General features: G+C 47.8%; 2 non-coding genes across 2 annotated transcripts; both read right to left on the bottom strand.

The window, feature by feature from the left end:
• Nucleotides 1–1,762: 1,762 nt before the first annotated feature.
• On the bottom strand, nucleotides 1,763–1,834 carry TRNAE-CUC (transfer RNA glutamic acid (anticodon CUC)). Its single transcript has one exon. It is a non-coding gene; the product is annotated as a tRNA-Glu (tRNA).
• Nucleotides 1,835–17,750: 15,916 nt separating this feature from the next.
• On the bottom strand, nucleotides 17,751–17,822 carry TRNAE-CUC (transfer RNA glutamic acid (anticodon CUC)). The gene has a single exon. It is a non-coding gene; the product is annotated as a tRNA-Glu (tRNA).
• Between the last annotated feature and the right edge of the window lie 1,843 nt (nucleotides 17,823–19,665).

The raw sequence follows: 19,665 nt of genomic DNA, 5'->3' as shown, positions 1-19,665 counted from the left end.
GCCACAAGCAGGGCTCAGTCTGCTTCCAGTTGCTGCTCGCCAGCTGGGAACACCAGGAATAAGGCCTCTTGTAGCTTGTTGTGTCCTTGCAGCCGAACAGGAGGTCAGACAACTGACCCTTGAAGTCCACCTCTTAGTCCTCGATACAAGTGGGATGGGGTTCAGCCCTTCAGGTCCCCACACGGGTCTTACACAGCAGGTCCAGTCCCGTTCTGCGCTTCTGCAGCTACGGAACAGGGGTGCGCTTAATTTGCATTATTTGCTTTCATGTAATTAGCGGAACGTTCAGCAAAATAACACAAAATTACATGTAATACCATGAACGGCAAATCTGTCATGTCACACTGTATTTTAACAAGAAATTCATCCTCATCTCAATTTCTGCTGCAACGTAGTAAAGTGTTAAACTTTGTCAAAGCATAGAATTTGTGCAGGAAGTGTAACCTTCGAGTATAAAACCTGTGCTTCACAACACAGACACAGCTCTGCACTAGCACTAGAGGTGAGAGCAGCAGCACCATATATTACTAGATATGGTGCTGTTGTGCACTGTTTGTGAACACTGCGCAGCACCTTGGGGACTGCACTGCGGGAAAACGTAGTAAATCCTCCTCTTCCTTTCTCCAGACCAAGAAGTCGTAACATATAAAGCCAACCAGTATGGATGACGTCATTCCTACACCTTGCAGTCCTCATTGTCTTAAGTAACATCTCCTATACATTGATTTACACACTTGTATGACCTATTGTCTCTGTATTATATGTTTGTGTTGTAAAGCGCTCTGACACTCTACCTTGGGATGAGAAGCGCTATAAAGTAAGTAAATGTGAGAGACGGGCTAAGGAGAGATGTGGAGCCCACTGGAGGGTGGTAGTTAAGGAATCTATGAAAAAGGAGGACATGGGGGGCGGGGCCAACAAAGATGTTCGCACGGGGGCCACCAGCGCTAAAGCCGCCCTCTAGATATTCATTCATCAAGTTCCCAAGAAAGTCCTGCCCGTTTGCTTTGTGTGTTAGCAAATTTTAAGCAGTGGTCCAAGGACCTCCGGGGGTCCCCGGTGGTCTGTGAACCCCTGGGGTCCGTGATGCCTGGTGAGTCCTTGTGGCTTTGCAGAGAAATAGATAACATGTAATATTAGTAGAATAACAGTGTATGTACAGATAACATAACAAAACGAAAAATTGTAAGATTCATGTGAAGGGATCTGAAACCAAAGGCTACAAGTGAAGTTGGAGCGGCACAAGTATAGCACAGAGAGGCGTGGACTATTGTTGGTCTCATTGAAGCGCTATCTGCTCCCAGAAAACGAGAGGCTGCGTCAGGAGCTTCAAAAACAAAGTGATGTGTGAGAGGCTAATTTATAACTCCATCTTTGAAAAATAAGCAGACTTTGACAAACTCCAGCCTTCCCATTCAAATTTCTATTTGTTTTGCGGATTAACAAGAATATTTCTCAATTTGTACATCTGTTTGGTGTATACTTGCTTCAGTAGCTTGGGCATTGTTTTTAATGCTCATGTTTTATAAACAGTTTAAGGGAGATCTGCAGCTCCCAATAAGGGATGGGGTAGCGGGAGGTCACCTGAAGTCGAAAGACTAGTGACATCTTTGTAATGAAGATGTTTCCATTTTGCACCGTTATCAATGCGTCTAATACTGGCCACGTCATAAAGTAATTGATGTAATTACACACATGAAACTCTATTGAAACAGTTAAAGACCAAATCAGTCGTTAAAGGAGAATATGAAAAACAAATGTCTTCCCTGACCGGGAATCGAACCCGGGCCGCGGCGGTGAGAGCGCCGAATCCTAACCACTAGACCACCAGGGAGCGCTGCGTCCACTCTCTGCACCGGGCTTCAGGGATGCAATGGTGCAGCAGGTGCAGTGAGTGGATCTTTGTGGTGGATTCTGCATGGAGGTTTTATTTCTTCAGCTTTGTCTTCATCCTGCCCATGTTTTTACAGGAAATCCGAACTCACAAAAGTACCAGATGAGAGTCAAACAAGCACTTACAGAAACAGAGACAGACGGACAAGACCAGACCAGGTCTGAGGCTCCTGGGGAAAGTCGAACAAACGCAAACACATCAAACACATTGAGATTGTGAGGAAGATTGAACTTTACAATTACTCACTTTACTAATCAGTCATAGGAGATTCACCCACTGCCCTTGTCTGTCTTTACTTGGACACATTATTGACACACGAAGCACAAACAACACCTTACACAAACTTGGGTCAATGTCAGTCTATGTTCCAAAGGACTGTCGGGTGCTCGGTCTGCAGCAATCCCCTCAGACCCCAGGGGGTCTCTGGCAACGGGCCCCCATCACCCCAGCAGGGCCCTATCCCTCCTGCAGGGCCTCCATCACCCCAGCAGGCCCCCATCGCCCCAGCAGGCCCCCATCACCCCAGCAGCCCCTCCCATCACCCACCAGGCCTCCATCACCCCAGCAGCCCCTCCCATCACCCACCAGGCCTCCATCACCCCAGCAGGGTCCCATCATTACACCAGGCCCCCATCGCTCCAGCAGGCCCCCATCGCCCCAGCAGGCTCCCATCACACCACCAGGCCCCCATCGCCCCACCAGGCCCCCATCACCCCAGCAGGCTCCCATCACACCACCAGGCCCCCATCGCCCCAGCAGGCTCCCATCATTACACCAGGCCCCCATCACCCCAGCAGGCCCCCATCATTACACCAGGCCCCCATCGCCCCAGCAGGCCCCCATCACACCACCAGGCCCCCATCACCCCACCAGGCCCCCATCACACCAGCGCAACCCTATCCTCACGGTTGGCCACATCACACCCCATTTGAGTGGGTTCGTGTCCTGATTCACTCTTCATCCTTTATTGCTGGTGCGGACTTTACACAATGAATCTGTAGCGCTATAAAATGGTTCCTATCAGGAGTATGGCTGACCCCTGGGAGTGCGGGAAGCGGACACCCGGATGTAGAGAAACAACACACCTGGCCCCAGCTGTAAACAACCGATGTACACGTCACTAAAAGCCACAGAGTGCAAGAGCCGGTCTGGCAAGTGTGAAGAGCAGAGACCCGAGCTTCGCAGCGCTAAGTGATCTGTATTCAGTGAGAGCTCCTATCTGTGAAGAGAGACGTCGTATCTGTGCATCCTTCACCGCTGAGTGTTCAGTGAGAGGCCTATTAGATGTGAACAGAGATCACTAATCCGTGCATCCTCCAATGATGTCCATTCAGTGAGAGACAGGATAATTTGACAGCACTCAGTTCTATGCATTCAGTGAGAGACCTCCTATCAGTGCAGCGCTCAGTTCTATGCATTGAGTGAGAGACCTCCTATCAGTGCAACACTCAGTTCTATGCATTGAGTGAGAGACCTCCTATCAGCGCGACACTCAGTTCTATGCATTGAGTGAGAGACCTCCTATCAGTGCAGCGCTCAGTTCTATGCATTGAGTGAGAGACCTCCTATCAGTGCAGCACTCAGTTCTATGCGTCCAGTGAGAGGCCTCCTATCAGCGCGACACTCAGTACTATGCATTGAGTGAGAGATCTACTATCAGCGCAGCGCTCACTTATATGCATTGAGTGAGAGACCTCCTATCAGTGCAGCATTCAGATCTAAGCAGTAAGTGAGAATCCTCCTGTCAGTGCAGCACTCAGTTCTATGCATTCACCGAGAGACCTCCTATCAGTGCAACACTCGGTTCTATGCATTCACCGAGAGACCTCCTATCAGTGCAACACTCGGTTCTATGCATTCAGTGCGAGACCTCCTATCAGTGCAGCACTAAGATATAAGAAGTAAGTGAGAGACCTCCTATCAGTGCAGCGCTCAGTTCTATGCATTCAGGGCGAGACCTACTATCAGTGCAGCACTCAGTTCTATGCATTGAGTGAGAGACCTCCTATCAGTGAATCACTCAGTTCTATGCATTCAGTTCGAGACCTCCTATCAGTGCAGCGCTCAGTTCTATGCATTCAGTGTGAGACCTCCTATCAGTGCAGCACTCAGTTCTATGCATTCAGGGAGAGACCTCATATATGTACAATAATCAGTGTGCTGCGTGTTAAGCACCGCATTTCGTGCACAGCGCTTATCAGAGCTGAAGCGGCCTCTAGGCGCCTTGTGCAGGTTTCTGTGGTGTAGTGGTTATCAGATTTTCTTCACGCGAAAGGTCACTGTGCGGACGCACTTTTTTCATTTCAACCAGTAACTTTAAATGCTTTTATTATTCTAATGCAGTGTTGGACTCCACATAAAACAAACACATCTCAGAAACTTTCCATTTAATATGTGTTTATACATTCATCGCCTTCAAGGACAGACAGACATCGGACTCTGTCCCTTTACAGTCAGACAGCAGGACAGCTGCTTCCATCACTCACAGGCACTGCACATGCTGCAGGCACTGACACAGGCAGGCACCAGTCTTTACACAAACACAGGCAGGAAATCTCCAGCACTGATTACAAACACACACACACCTTGTGTAGTCTCCAGAGCTGATCACGAATACACACACATTGTGTACTCTCCAGGGATGATCACAAACACACACACATTGTGTAGTCTCCAGGGCTGATCACAAACACACACACATTGTGTAGTCTCCAGGGCTGATCACGAATACACACACATTGTGTAGTCTCCAGGGCTGATCACAAACACACACACCTTGTGTAGTCTCCAGAGCTGATCACGTATACACACACATTGTGTAGTCTCCAAGGTTGATCACAAACACACACACATTGTGTAGTCTCCAGGGCTGATCACAAACACACACACATTGTGTAGTCTCCAGAGCTGATCACGAATACACACACCTTGTTTAGTCTCCAGGATCAGCCATTACCGGTTGGTTTTCTTCCAAATTTGTAATTGAATTAATCTAGTTAATCCTTTAGTTTAGTTTAACCAAACTATAAAGCACCTTGCTTATATAAAAGAATGGTTATAACTGTAAAAAACAATCTATTAAAAGTGATTCGTCCATCTCCTCCCATCGTCTAGAGCAGTGGTTCCCAACCTTTTGACTCCTGGGGACCCCCACTGAGTCATTACTGAAAGTCGGGGACCCCAAGCAACTTGTACGATTTAAATTTCAAACATTAAAACACTAATTTGCAAAAAATACACAAACAAGTGCACACCAAACAAACGCTCAAATTACTAACGAAATAATTATTTTATATTGGAAAAATATTCAAAATGGAAACCTTTTAATGGGAAGGTCGGCACTGCATCTCAGCGACTAACTTCTCAATGTTTAGTTTTATTTAGGAAAGCTGAATCCTCAGGTCAGATTCAACATTTCCCAAGCGATTCCTGTTTTTATCTTTAGGTGTATAGATCTGAGAATGTTTTTTTACATAAATGTGTGGTGTACAATCATAAGAGCCTCTCATCTCTCCATAGCCTCTCTAGCACATGTAATTCACTTGTTTTATAGCGCCTCTCATACCAGTGTACAGAGTCAGAGCACTTTACAGGGGAAGACAAGGTGTAGGATTCACGTCATCCACACTGGTAGGCATCTTCTAAGAGTGCTTAGTTTGGAGAAGCACAAACTCAGGACACAGCACGGTGGTTAGCATTGACTTTAATATCAAGAATGTATTTCTATGCAAGCAAACCTTATTTAGCAGTGCAAGGAAAATAAAAGTCTAGGGAAAAGAATAACCTTCTAATTTGTGCCTTGCAGTTTGCATGCAGCTCCTTAATGCCAGTTCATAGCTCTCTGTGCTAGATTATGATTGTGACTTATGTACTGCACAGTAAGAAAAGAAACAAAAGCAGTAACCCACTGTGCTATGCACATAAAATACTGTTCTTTGCCTGATACGGGTTCTTTGCAGCAGGCATATTAACCCTCTGTGCTACCTGTGAGTCAGAACTGCCACTAGACAAAACTCCCGCCCCTCTCTCCAGCAGGGACATTAATCACTAGAGTAATCTTGATGCTTTTATTTTTGTTGGAAAGCTGTACCTGGAAGTTTGCAGTGCTTTTAAAACTGTTCAAGAGAAGCAAGAACTATATAAAAAATGCAAGTGTTTGTCAGAGGAGAATTGCCTTCCTCCCAGTCCAGGCCTGCGGACCCCCTGGGAATGTGTCACAGACCCCTGGGGGTCCGCGGACCACAGTTTGGGAAGCACTGGTCTAGAGGGGCCAACACACAGAAATGATTCACGTTACAAAAAGTAATCCTCTCGGGTAGGTTACAATAAGTTAATGCACGTGCACCTTTCCCAGACTGATGTCCTCCAGCACCTGTGGGATACACCTTGATGGTCCTTTCACACCTGCGCACTTCAGCACTGCATGCTCAGAGATGACCGACTACTGTGTAATTCCCACTCCTGAGTCGGTGGACCACACAGACCATTATTCAAAAGCGCTTTTTGACTTGGCTATTTCTTTGGCGTCATTTGACGAATGTTCATGGAATTTTCCAGAAAATGTGTGCTCAGGCATCTTGTTGTGCATGGAAAGTATTGGGGCGATCTGTCAATCTGGGGCCAAGGAAAAGTGGGGGGGTAAAAAAAAAGTGCATTTCCCATTTTAATTCCCATAGGATTTTTGAACAAGACTACAGTCCAAATCACTGGACGCAATTGCACCAAATTTGGCAGAATAATAGCTTTTTGGTGCGGAAAGCACACTTTTATTTGGTGTAAATCCGTACATTAGTTTTAGAGAAATTAAGGAAATCCAAATTTGTATATCTAGAAGCACAAATACTTCCCAACAAATTCACAATGAATTGCCAATGCACGCACCAACTGGAATGCCGTGATTGGCTGTCCGCATCCTAAGCCGAAAGTTGCTGCCGCTATTTTATGTAACTGGATACGGTCCCTGGGGCTGAAAATAACCAATAATAGTGGTATAAGGGGTTAGGTTGGAGGTACCCTCACTTCAAGGTGGGATATAGGGGTGTTTAAAGGTCATATTATGTGTTTAAAACAACAGAAAACTTTTTTTTTTCACCACCTGCAATATTTGCAAATACATTGCAATGCTCAGCATGGCCTCCCTATGTAAGGTTGCGACAAAGTTGTGACTATCGGTGACAAAAGAGGTAGAACACTCAGGTAGTAATGCACTCATTTAGAGACCCACACAATTACTCATTCGACCACTCATAGTCCCAATCAGGCAGTCATGCACCTAGTGACAGACCCATTCAGACACTCACATACCCACTCACAGACTCACTGAGACAGTCATGCATCTAGTCACAGACCACTAAGATACTCATGCACCCACTGACAGACCCATTCAGACACTCACAGACCCACTCACAGATCCACTGAGACACTCATGCATCTAGTCACAGACCACTCAGATACTCATGCACCCACTGACAGACCCACTCAGACACTCATGCACCCACTCACAGTCCCACTCAGCCACTCACACACCCACTCACAGAGCCACTCAGCCACTCACACACCCACTCAAAGATCCACTCAGAAACTAATGCACTCACTCACAGACCCACTCGGACACTCATGCACCCAATGACAGACCCACTCAGACACTCATGCACCCACTCACAGTCCCACTCAGCCACTCACACACTCACTCAAAGTCCCACTCAGGCAGTCATGCACCCAGTGACAGACCCACCCAGACACTCACAGACCCACTTTGGAAATAGGTGTGAAGGGCCTGGGAGGAGTAGCCTCTCCTGGCGTCTGGAAATGCTTTGAAGGGCACAGATGGTGCCCTCCTTGCATAAGCCAGTCTACACCGGTTCAGGGATCCCCCCAGCCCTGCTCTGGCATGAAACTGGACAAAGGAAAGGGGAGTGACCACTCACCTGACCCGCACCTCCCAGGGGAGGTGTCCAGAGCTCCTCCAGTGTGTCCCAGACCTCTGCCATCTTGGATGCAGAGGTGTGAGGGCACAATGGACACCTCTGAGTGGCCAGTGCCAGCAGTTGACATCAGAGACCCCTCCTGATAAGTCCTTACCTTTCTCTGAAGCCAATCCTCCTTTGAGGGCTATTTAGGGTATCATCTGTGGGTATCTCACCAGGTAACGAATGCAAGGGCTCACCAGAGTTCCTCTGCACCGCCCTCTTTGACTTCTGCCAAGGATCGACCGCTGACTGCTCCACGACACCTGCAAAACTGCAAAAAAGTAGCAAGAAGACCACCAGCAACATTGTAGTGCCTAATCCTGCCGGCTTTCTCGACTGTTTCCTGGTGGTGCATGCTCTGAGGGCTTATCTGCCTTCACCCTGCACTGGAAGCCAAGAAGAAATCTCCAGTGGATCGACAGAATCTTCCCCCAGCTAACGCAGGCACCAAACTTCTGCGTCACCGGTCCTCTGGGTTCCCTCTCATCTCGACGAGCGTGGTCCCTGGAACACAGGAGCTGGATCCAAGTGACTCCCACAGTCCAGTGGTCGTTCTGCCCAAAGTTGGTGGAGGTAAGTCCTTGCCTCCCCACGCTAGGCAGTAATCCTGTGCACCACGTGATCTTCAGCTGCTAGGGCTTCTGTGCACTATTGCAAGGATTCCTTCATGCACAGCACAGCATAGATCCCCAGCACTCCGTCCTGCATTGCTCAACTTGCTGAGCTGACCACCGGTTTCGTAGGACCCTCTTTTGTTTTGCTGAAATGACCATCGGGTTCAGCTTTGTTATGCGCCTGTTCAGGTGCTTCTGCGGGTGCTGCCTGCTTCTGCATGGGCTCTCTCTGTTGCTGAGCGCCCCCTCTGTCTCCTCGTCCAAGGGGCGACCTCCTGGTCCATCCTGGGCCCGGGCAGCACCCTTTATCTTCAACTACGATCCTTGCAGCTAGCAAGCCCTTTTGCACCTTCATCTGGAGTTTAGTGGGCTCCTGCCCCACCTGGACACTTGCGTGACTCTTGGACTTGGTCCCCTTCCTTTTCAGGTCCTCAGGTCCAGGAATCTGTCTTCAGTGCTTTGCAGTCAGTTGTTGTCTTTGCAGAATCCCCTATCTCAACTTTACTGTCTTTCTGGGGTAGTAGAGTAACTTTAGTCCTACTTTTCAGGGTCTTGGGGTGGGGTATCTTGGACACCCTTAGTGTTTTATTACATTCCCAGTGACCCTCTACACACTACACTAGGCCTGGGGTCCATTCGTGGTTCGCATTACACTTTTGGAGTATGTGGTTTGTGTTGCCCCTGGCCTATTGTCTCATAATGAATTCTATTGTCTTCTACAGTGTTTGCACTACTTTTCTAACTGTTTACTTACCTGATTTTGGTTTGTGTGTATATTTTGTGTATATTACTTACCTCCTAAGGGAGTATATCCTCTGAGATACTTTTGGCATATTGTCACTAAAATAAGGTACCTTTATTTTTAGTAACTCTGAGTAATGTGTATCTTATGACATAGTGCTAAGTGATATAAGTGGTATAGCAGGAGCTTTGCATGTCTCCTAGTTCAGCCTAAGCTGCTCTTCTATAGCTACCTCTATCAGCCTAAGCTGCTAGAACACTACTAATCTACTAATAAGGGATAACTGGACGTGGCACATGGTGTGAGTACCAATTGGTACCCACTATAAGCCAGACCAGCCTCCTACAATATTACAGCATTAATTACATCTTTAATAGCATAATTAATAATATCACTGTAACATTTGCAGTAACATTATTGATGAGAAAACTGTGTACGATGGTGAACTGTTTTCCATAGATGAACATTTGGTAATGTTCGCATGCCCACACGACCACTAGACTTTCTCTCTTGGGCTGAGAGTAAGTCCTCTCCAAGTCCAATAGACTGCTGCTTGCATATGCAACAATTGGTTGTGCTGAGTCTCTTCTGGGCTTATGTTGTGCTAGAATGGCTCCCAACCCTACTGGGCTGACATCTACAGTGAGCTCCGTGCGTAGGGATGTGTCAAAGTATACATATGCTGTGACAGCATGTCAGATATTTTTAAATGCCTTGTCTTATTTCACTGTCTAGAGAAATGGTTGTAATTGTCTGGTCAGTATGTGAAGCAGGGTGGTCACAGTGGCAAAATCCTTGATGTATTGTATGCAGTAGCTCGCTAGACCCAGAAATGACCTCACTTCTTCTGCGTCCACTGGAGGTTGTGCATTGCGTAGTGTTTCTACCTTGCTGGGTTCTGGTTGCATCCCGTTTCAGGAAAAGATATGTCAGAAGAACACAAGTTCTCTTTTCCCCAGTTCGCATTGTAACTTATTCAGTGTCAGGCCAGCCGTTCCTAGTTGTTTGCAGACCTCCCACACTGCCAAGTCATGGTCTTCGTTGGCGTGACCAAATACCAAGATGTCATTGCTGTAGTTTAGACAGTTTTTTACAGGCCTGATCACTCGTCTCACCATCTTCTAAAATATTTCTGCTGTTGGTGACACCCTGAAGCTTAATCGCTTGTAGCGAAATAATCCTAGGTGGGTGGAGAATGTTGTGATGTAGCAGGACTGCACGTCTAGCTCCAGCTGGTGGTAGCCTTTGAACAAGTCGAGCTTGGAGAAAACACAGGCTCTGGTGAAGCAGCTGATCATTTCATTTAGATGAGGGCAATGGTGTTGTTTTCTTTCTATGTCTGTGTTCGGTAGAGGCATGTCAACACAGATTTGTATTTTCTCTGTGTTTTTCTTTGGCACAGCCATGATGGGGGGCAGCCATGGCGTTGGTCCTTCTGCTGACTCGATGATGTCCTGTGCTAGTAAACTTTTTATTTCTTCTTCTACCTGTGGCTGGAGGTTCACAGGAAGTCTGCAGTGATTTTGAGCCACCGGTTTGACTGCTTCATTGATGAGCAGAGTGATTTGCACGTCTTTCAGCTTTCAAAGCCCATTGAGGAGCGCAGGGTGTTCCTTTACGATGTTTTGCCATTTAGCGGTGTGATACGTCATGCCTACTAGCCCCATCACTTGCGCCGTGATATTGCTGAGCAGACACGGCACTGGAACATCTCCCCTAGTACATGCACCTCTTTTTGTACCGATGTGTTGTTGTATATGAGCGTCTCCACAAAATTCCCCATGTATGTTCATGTTGCCTCGCTCCCCATGTGAACACGTCGACAGTGGAGGGCGACAGTGAAGGCTTGTGCTTCATTTTTTCATACTCCGACATGCACATGATGTTGCATATGGCTCCGCTTTCAAGTATAAATTGTGTGGTGTGCCTGCCGACTGGAATCTCTACCGTCGCCATCTTTATTTACCATTTGTCGACAAGCTGGATGTGCTCAGATGTGCGTTGTTGTGTTGGGATGTCTGAGATGAGATATAGACGTTTGTTTGTGTTGCGTGTACTGGCGGCATCTGAGTCAGTGGAAGAGCTGCGATTGCATGCTTCCACGTGTGAGGCGTGTCAGCTCGCAGCTATGCGTGATCGCGCAGGGTTTCCGCTTCCTGCCTTGATGTGTCCAACCATGCAGACAAAGTGGTTGTCACAGTTGCATTTCTGACATTTGGATAGGCACAGACATGCAGGTATTCTAGGCAGCAGGGGTAACATGTTCTTCCGTGTTTCTCCTTTGGTGGCATTGGTGTCTTGTCTGGTGTAGCTCCCAGCCATGGGATGAGCTTGTTCCGTCATCCGCACTCTCCCGGTTTCCATTTGGATGCTATGTGATATGGCTCTGGCTTCTGACTGCGCCATGGTCAGTCTTTTGTCTAGTGTGTACCTTTCTTTTAGTATTTTCATACGGAACCCAGTTGAGTGACATCTTTCGATGATGCACAGTCTAATCGCTGCCTCATTGTCAAACTTGTCAAAATCACAGTAGGTGACTAGTTTGCGCAATCGGGCTGCGAAATCGTCGAGGGATTCGTCTGGTCATTGGCAGGCTGCGTTGAATGTGTAGCACTCAAAGACAAGTTCCAGTGCGGGTCAAAGTTGTCTGTTAGGCACTTTATTAGTTGCAGTTATTGACTCTGCTTGGAATGTTACAAGCAAGTCTTCAACATCACACCAAAGAGGTTTAGGAATAGGTCTCTTGCCTGTTCGTCTGTGTGGCCCTTGCAAGCGGCACTCAAATATCGCTCAAACTGCCTGATCCCTTTTTCCCAGCGAGCTCCTTTCATTTGGGAATCAGAGGTCAAATGGCAGAGGTTGCCTTAAGATTGCGATTGGAAGCGTGCTTTCGTTGCTCTCCTCTTACATGATGGTAACGGTGGCCAGTCGCAGGCATGTGGTGCTGTGGCTCGATCACAATGTCCTTGGTGGCAGGTCGTCAAGGATGTATTGAAATCTGGCTGAACATTGCAATGTAGTGTTCAGGTGGCAGGAGTTGAAAACTGGCCCCACAATGTGAATGTAATGTTCAAGTGTCTCCTGACTGTTTTGGAGGACCAACAGTGCCCGGTCTAGATGTTTTTTGGGCCCCTTTGTATGATGACTAACCTAACAAGCATTTTCAATGCAACGGGGCTCGCATTTGCTTGAGTTAGAGCTATTAGCAGTGTAAAGAAAAAAAATGCAGCGCGATGGCGCTGCTTGGAAAAGAAACAGATAAAGTAGTCTGCACCCCAGGCTCAAAATATCGAGCCTCGTATGTTTCTAGTAGTTTACCGGTGCTGTGTGGGAGGGCTAAACACCGGAAAAGGCACGACGCATGCATGCCTTTCACAAATGAAAGCAAGCGGATTTTAAAAGGCAAGCCCACGAACCAATGTAAGTGACTGACGTGGCATGGGCGTGGTTTGAAGCCCAAAGAGAGATCACTGAATGGACTGAGCGCTTTGCGCTCGCCCATAAAAATGGTCACCGTGGCGTTCCTGCAGCCTATAGGTTCTCGGTGCGTGACCTTAAGATGGGCACTGATTACACCACACTCCTCCAAGATCCTGCTTAGGCCTGAGATCGACGCAGGTGACGAAAACAAATTCGCCCGTAACCTAGGGCCTTGGGGCTCAGCGGTGCTTACTGCAATGTTTGTGGCAGTTTTTGAGAACACGGATGCAGCAAAAATGGAGTATGTGCCTATCAGACTTTGGCATTGCGAAGCGGGCGCCAGTGTCGAGGTGGCAAGGGCTGAGCAGAGGTGGGAGACACACGTGGGATGCACACAGTGAAGCAGGGTGAGCGGCAGGGGCATTCTCATCACCAGTTGCCGTGTTTCCCACACCCATCCCGCCAAGGAAACACACGGAGGTGCGCGCCGTCTGCGTATTCTTCCCCTCTGTACGGGCTGCATGTGTGTGTGGGCTCAGCATCCCCGGTGTGTACATACATCCTCGGCCCACTGACCGGAAGTGGTGCCCGGTAACTGGTCCCCTGGTGGTCCTACTGTCCACTCTTTATGAGGTTTCACAGAAAAGCAAGCAGATAATCGCTGTAACGATAATAAATTATGTGCTATAAGCAAAGCTCGCCAAGGTCGCCTCGCAGCACTGACAGGAAGTTTAGTTTGTGACAAATGAGATGTTTCTTGGGATCACAGGCGCTTTGTAGACCGTCTTCATTCAGTGATATTGTAAATGTATTAAATGCAGCGTTACTCGTGTAAAATGAAGTATCACGTGTCTTTGCTGTCAGTGATGGACGGTACATGTCAGTCCCTGCTTCCCCTATAGAAAGAGTGTGAAGTGCGGAGCGCAGGTCTCTGCTCAGCTGAAGTCACTGAGAAGCAAACTCTGTGCCCGGCTGAGGAGCAGCGACTGAGAGGAAAGTCAGTCTAAGAGCCTCAGTGCCTGTTACTGCCTCCTGCGGTGAAACACTCCGGCCACGGATCAGCCAGAAATATCCTTCAAGTGATGGAACTGGAACATCAATGACTGTTCGTATCCGAGGTGATTATATAATTAGTTAAAGAGCCGGAAGAGAGCCCTGGAGATGCCGAGCAGCGCTGTGCACACAGCCCCCCTCATCCTGTCCATCACTAGCGTCACCAGCAGTGACCCCCAGCTGTCAGGATGGCCGAGCGGTCTAAGGCGCTGCGTTCAGATCGCAGTCTCTCCTGGAGGCGGGGGTTCGAATCCCACTTCTGACATTATCACATTTTGAATATTAGATGCAGTTTTGGGACGTGGACCCCATCACTACTGTAAACACAAAAAAAATAACCATTATATCAACACAACATTTGCGTAAATTACCGCCGGGATCCCTTTTCCATCCTCTGGACTCATTCCCTGCAGGTGTCTGTAGACAGTGACCCCCAGGGCAGGGTCAGACCTCCACCAACCGCGGAGATAAAGCCCTGACAGGGTCGGACTGGGGGGTAAAAAGCACCCCCCCCCCCCCGGCTCTCTCATCTCCCCTCCCCTGGAAGCACCCCCCGACCCTTCAGAAAGTGCCAGAGGTGCAAGCAGAGCCCCCGCCTTAAAATCCAGCCCACAAAGCCTTCAACTCACTGGGACAATGACCAGTGGAAACAAGCACTGCCAAAGCCAATAGGTCGTACCTATGCAAGAGATATTGCCTTTGTCAAGTGGTTTAGCCATGTTGTACAGAAGTGCGGCTTCCATGCAGCATGACTGAAACAAATGGGGAAAAAACATTTGCAATGCAATGGGTCTTGCGTTTGCTAGAGTTAGAGCGAATAGTGTTGTAAATTCCTAACTAGACTTTTCTTGCCACATAAATTAAAAATGAAAAGTAAAACAGTTGACATAAACAAGCTGATTTAATGCGCCATTGCCGTCAGGAGCGTAAAGGAGAGACACAAAAGGAAAAAGAAGTTTGCTTGCAGTCAAACGTATGAGCAAAAGTGTAATTATCCATGTAAAGGGTAGATCGCCAAGGCGGTAACAAAACGGCTCCGAGAAGGGACAAACGTAAAGCATTGATAACAAAGGAATTTTGAAAGGCAAGTCCATGAACGAGTGATAGTGATGTGGGTGCGGTGGGCGTGGTTAAAAGCCCACAGATCGCTCAACCTAAAAAAAAGCGCTACGTCGGTCAGCTCTAGCCACATCGTAGCACTTTTTCTTTTACTTGCAGTGATGCTGCACAGCAGTCATGCTCCTGTACAATATCAAGCTTCGACAAAGCCAATAGCTCTTGAGTATGTTTTGTCAATACTTGTTTTGAATGAAATAGTAAAAGGGTTGGTGAAGGATGTGCTCGGAGGGAGCAGCGAGACCAGGACAGTGGTCTGCATTGAAATATAACAAAAGAATTGTACAGTGAGAGCTGCTGCAAGGTGTTTTTGTGCATGCGTATGAATGCGTGTATATGGTTAAAAGGACTATTTAGTTAAGTATATATTTCCTTTAAAATATTCCCTTTTAAAACCACTGAAATTTACCAGTTATAGTTGAATGAAGGAACTATAACTCGAGCCCCCCACCGTGTCCAGTGTTGTCATCAATGATGTCATTGCAGATGTGGCAGTGATGTTATGAATGATATGACACAACATGTCATGACTGATGTAATACATGAGAAACTTAGTAGTGCACGGCAAGGGTGCGAGCTGTAGTAACTTTAAGTCATGAGTTATAGCTGCATCAGATAACGATAACCGGTGAATTTCAGTTGCTTTCTGTGTTTGAAACTGTATGTTTTAACTGATATTATCACCTAACAGTCCTTTTAATCTCTCTCTCGCACTCTGTCTTTCTCTCTCTCCCTCTCCCTCTCCCTCTGCAGAGCTGCCGGCTTTGGAGCTAGGGAACCAGGTTCAAGTCTCAGAGTCGGCTCAACATCCTGTGTTTTTGGGCAAATCAAGTAATCTCCCCGTGCCTACCAAACATGAATGTGTCCTTGTGCAACGTAAGCTCATGTAAAGCGCTCCAAAACCTTTGGGTATAGTTTGAGCTGTATAAAACCACATAGACAAAAAAACAAACCTCTGAGACAGTGCTTGAAATGGGCAGGTACTGTCCGGTACTGAGTACCAATACTTTTTTATTTTGAGAGGTAGAGAACCGGCACATCTCAAGAAAAACGTAATACTTTTAATTGGAGAGTACCGGCACTTCTCGGAAACAAGCAGGTACTCTAGCACAGAGTACCTGCACTTTAATTTTTCCATTTCAAGCACTGCTCTGAGATAGGGGCAGGACTTTCAGCAGAGGCCACAAGCAGGTCTCAGTCTGCTTCCAGTTGCTGCTCGCCAGCTGGGAACGCCAGGAATAAGGCCTCTTGTAGCTTGTTGTGTCCTGACAGCCGAACAGGAGGTCAGACAACTGACCCTTGAAGTCCACCTCTTAGTCCTCGATACAAGTGGGATGGGGTTCAGCCCTTCAGGTCCCCACACGGGTCTTACACAGCAGGTCCAGTCCCGTTCTGCGCTTCTGCAGCTACGGAACAGGGGTGCGCTTAATTTGCATTATTTGCTTTCATGTAATTAGCGGAACGTTCAGCAAAATAACACAAAATTACATGTAATACCATGAACGGCAAATCTGTCATGTCACACTGTATTTTAACAAGAAATTCATCCTCATCTCAATTTCTGCTGCAACGTAGTAAAGTGTTAAACTTTGTCAAAGCATAGAATTTGTGCAGGAAGTGTAACCTTCGAGTATAAAACCTGTGCTTCACAACACAGACACAGCTCTGCACTAGCACTAGAGGTGAGAGCAGCAGCACCATATATTACTAGATATGGTGCTGTTGTGCACTGTTTGTGAACACTGCGCAGCACCTTGGGGACTGCACTGCGGGAAAACGTAGTAAATCCTCCTCTTCCTTTCTCCAGACCAAGAAGTCGTAACATATAAAGCCAACCAGTATGGATGACGTCATTCCTACACCTTGCAGTCCTCATTGTCTTAAGTAACATCTCCTATACATTGATTTACACACTTGTATGACCTATTGTCTCTGTATTATATGTTTGTGTTGTAAAGCGCTCTGACACTCTACCTTGGGATGAGAAGCGCTATAAAGTAAGTAAATGTGAGAGACGGGCTAAGGAGAGATGTGGAGCCCACTGGAGGGTGGTAGTTAAGGAATCTATGAAAAAGGAGGACATGGGGGGCGGGGCCAACAAAGATGTTCGCACGGGGGCCACCAGCGCTAAAGCCGCCCTCTAGATATTCATTCATCAAGTTCCCAAGAAAGTCCTGCCCGTTTGCTTTGTGTGTTAGCAAATTTTAAGCAGTGGTCCAAGGACCTCCGGGGGTCCCCGGTGGTCTGTGAACCCCTGGGGTCCGTGATGCCTGGTGAGTCCTTGTGGCTTTGCAGAGAAATAGATAACATGTAATATTAGTAGAATAACAGTGTATGTACAGATAACATAACAAAACGAAAAATTGTAAGATTCATGTGAAGGGATCTGAAACCAAAGGCTACAAGTGAAGTTGGAGCGGCACAAGTATAGCACAGAGAGGCGTGGACTATTGTTGGTCTCATTGAAGCGCTATCTGCTCCCAGAAAACGAGAGGCTGCGTCAGGAGCTTCAAAAACAAAGTGATGTGTGAGAGGCTAATTTATAACTCCATCTTTGAAAAATAAGCAGACTTTGACAAACTCCAGCCTTCCCATTCAAATTTCTATTTGTTTTGCGGATTAACAAGAATATTTCTCAATTTGTACATCTGTTTGGTGTATACTTGCTTCAGTAGCTTGGGCATTGTTTTTAATGCTCATGTTTTATAAACAGTTTAAGGGAGATCTGCAGCTCCCAATAAGGGATGGGGTAGCGGGAGGTCACCTGAAGTCGAAAGACTAGTGACATCTTTGTAATGAAGATGTTTCCATTTTGCACCGTTATCAATGCGTCTAATACTGGCCACGTCATAAAGTAATTGATGTAATTACACACATGAAACTCTATTGAAACAGTTAAAGACCAAATCAGTCGTTAAAGGAGAATATGAAAAACAAATGTCTTCCCTGACCGGGAATCGAACCCGGGCCGCGGCGGTGAGAGCGCCGAATCCTAACCACTAGACCACCAGGGAGCGCTGCGTCCACTCTCTGCACCGGGCTTCAGGGATGCAATGGTGCAGCAGGTGCAGTGAGTGGATCTTTGTGGTGGATTCTGCATGGAGGTTTTATTTCTTCAGCTTTGTCTTCATCCTGCCCATGTTTTTACAGGAAATCCGAACTCACAAAAGTACCAGATGAGAGTCAAACAAGCACTTACAGAAACAGAGACAGACGGACAAGACCAGACCAGGTCTGAGGCTCCTGGGGAAAGTCGAACAAACGCAAACACATCAAACACATTGAGATTGTGAGGAAGATTGAACTTTACAATTACTCACTTTACTAATCAGTCATAGGAGATTCACCCACTGCCCTTGTCTGTCTTTACTTGGACACATTATTGACACACGAAGCACAAACAACACCTTACACAAACTTGGGTCAATGTCAGTCTATGTTCCAAAGGACTGTCGGGTGCTCGGTCTGCAGCAATCCCCTCAGACCCCAGGGGGTCTCTGGCAACGGGCCCCCATCACCCCAGCAGGGCCCTATCCCTCCTGCAGGGCCTCCATCACCCCAGCAGGCCCCCATCGCCCCAGCAGGCCCCCATCACCCCAGCAGCCCCTCCCATCACCCACCAGGCCTCCATCACCCCAGCAGCCCCTCCCATCACCCACCAGGCCTCCATCACCCCAGCAGGGTCCCATCATTACACCAGGCCCCCATCGCTCCAGCAGGCCCCCATCGCCCCAGCAGGCTCCCATCACACCACCAGGCCCCCATCGCCCCACCAGGCCCCCATCACCCCAGCAGGCTCCCATCACACCACCAGGCCCCCATCGCCCCAGCAGGCTCCCATCATTACACCAGGCCCCCATCACCCCAGCAGGCCCCCATCATTACACCAGGCCCCCATCGCCCCAGCAGGCCCCCATCACACCACCAGGCCCCCATCACCCCACCAGGCCCCCATCACACCAGCGCAACCCTATCCTCACGGTTGGCCACATCACACCCCATTTGAGTGGGTTCGTGTCCTGATTCACTCTTCATCCTTTATTGCTGGTGCGGACTTTACACAATGAATCTGTAGCGCTATAAAATGGTTCCTATCAGGAGTATGGCTGACCCCTGGGAGTGCGGGAAGCGGACACCCGGATGTAGAGAAACAACACACCTGGCCCCAGCTGTAAACAACCGATGTACACGTCACTAAAAGCCACAGAGTGCAAGAGCCGGTCTGGCAAGTGTGAAGAGCAGAGACCCGAGCTTCGCAGCGCTAAGTGATCTGTATTCAGTGAGAGCTCCTATCTGTGAAGAGAGACGTCGTATCTGTGCATCCTTCACCGCTGAGTGTTCAGTGAGAGGCCTATTAGATGTGAACAGAGATCACTAATCCGTGCATCCTCCAATGATGTCCATTCAGTGAGAGACAGGATAATTTGACAGCACTCAGTTCTATGCATTCAGTGAGAGACCTCCTATCAGTGCAGCGCTCAGTTCTATGCATTGAGTGAGAGACCTCCTATCAGTGCAACACTCAGTTCTATGCATTGAGTGAGAGACCTCCTATCAGCGCGACACTCAGTTCTATGCATTGAGTGAGAGACCTCCTATCAGTGCAGCGCTCAGTTCTATGCATTGAGTGAGAGACCTCCTATCAGTGCAGCACTCAGTTCTATGCGTCCAGTGAGAGGCCTCCTATCAGCGCGACACTCAGTACTATGCATTGAGTGAGAGATCTACTATCAGCGCAGCGCTCACTTATATGCATTGAGTGAGAGACCTCCTATCAGTGCAGCATTCAGATCTAAGCAGTAAGTGAGAATCCTCCTGTCAGTGCAGCACTCAGTTCTATGCATTCACCGAGAGACC

Source organism: Pleurodeles waltl, unplaced genomic scaffold, assembly GCF_031143425.1.
Source record: "Pleurodeles waltl isolate 20211129_DDA unplaced genomic scaffold, aPleWal1.hap1.20221129 scaffold_39, whole genome shotgun sequence".
NCBI lineage: Eukaryota > Metazoa > Chordata > Amphibia > Caudata > Salamandridae > Pleurodeles > Pleurodeles waltl.
Note: the sequence above shows the minus strand (reverse complement) of the source record. Positions and strands in the feature narration are given on the sequence as shown.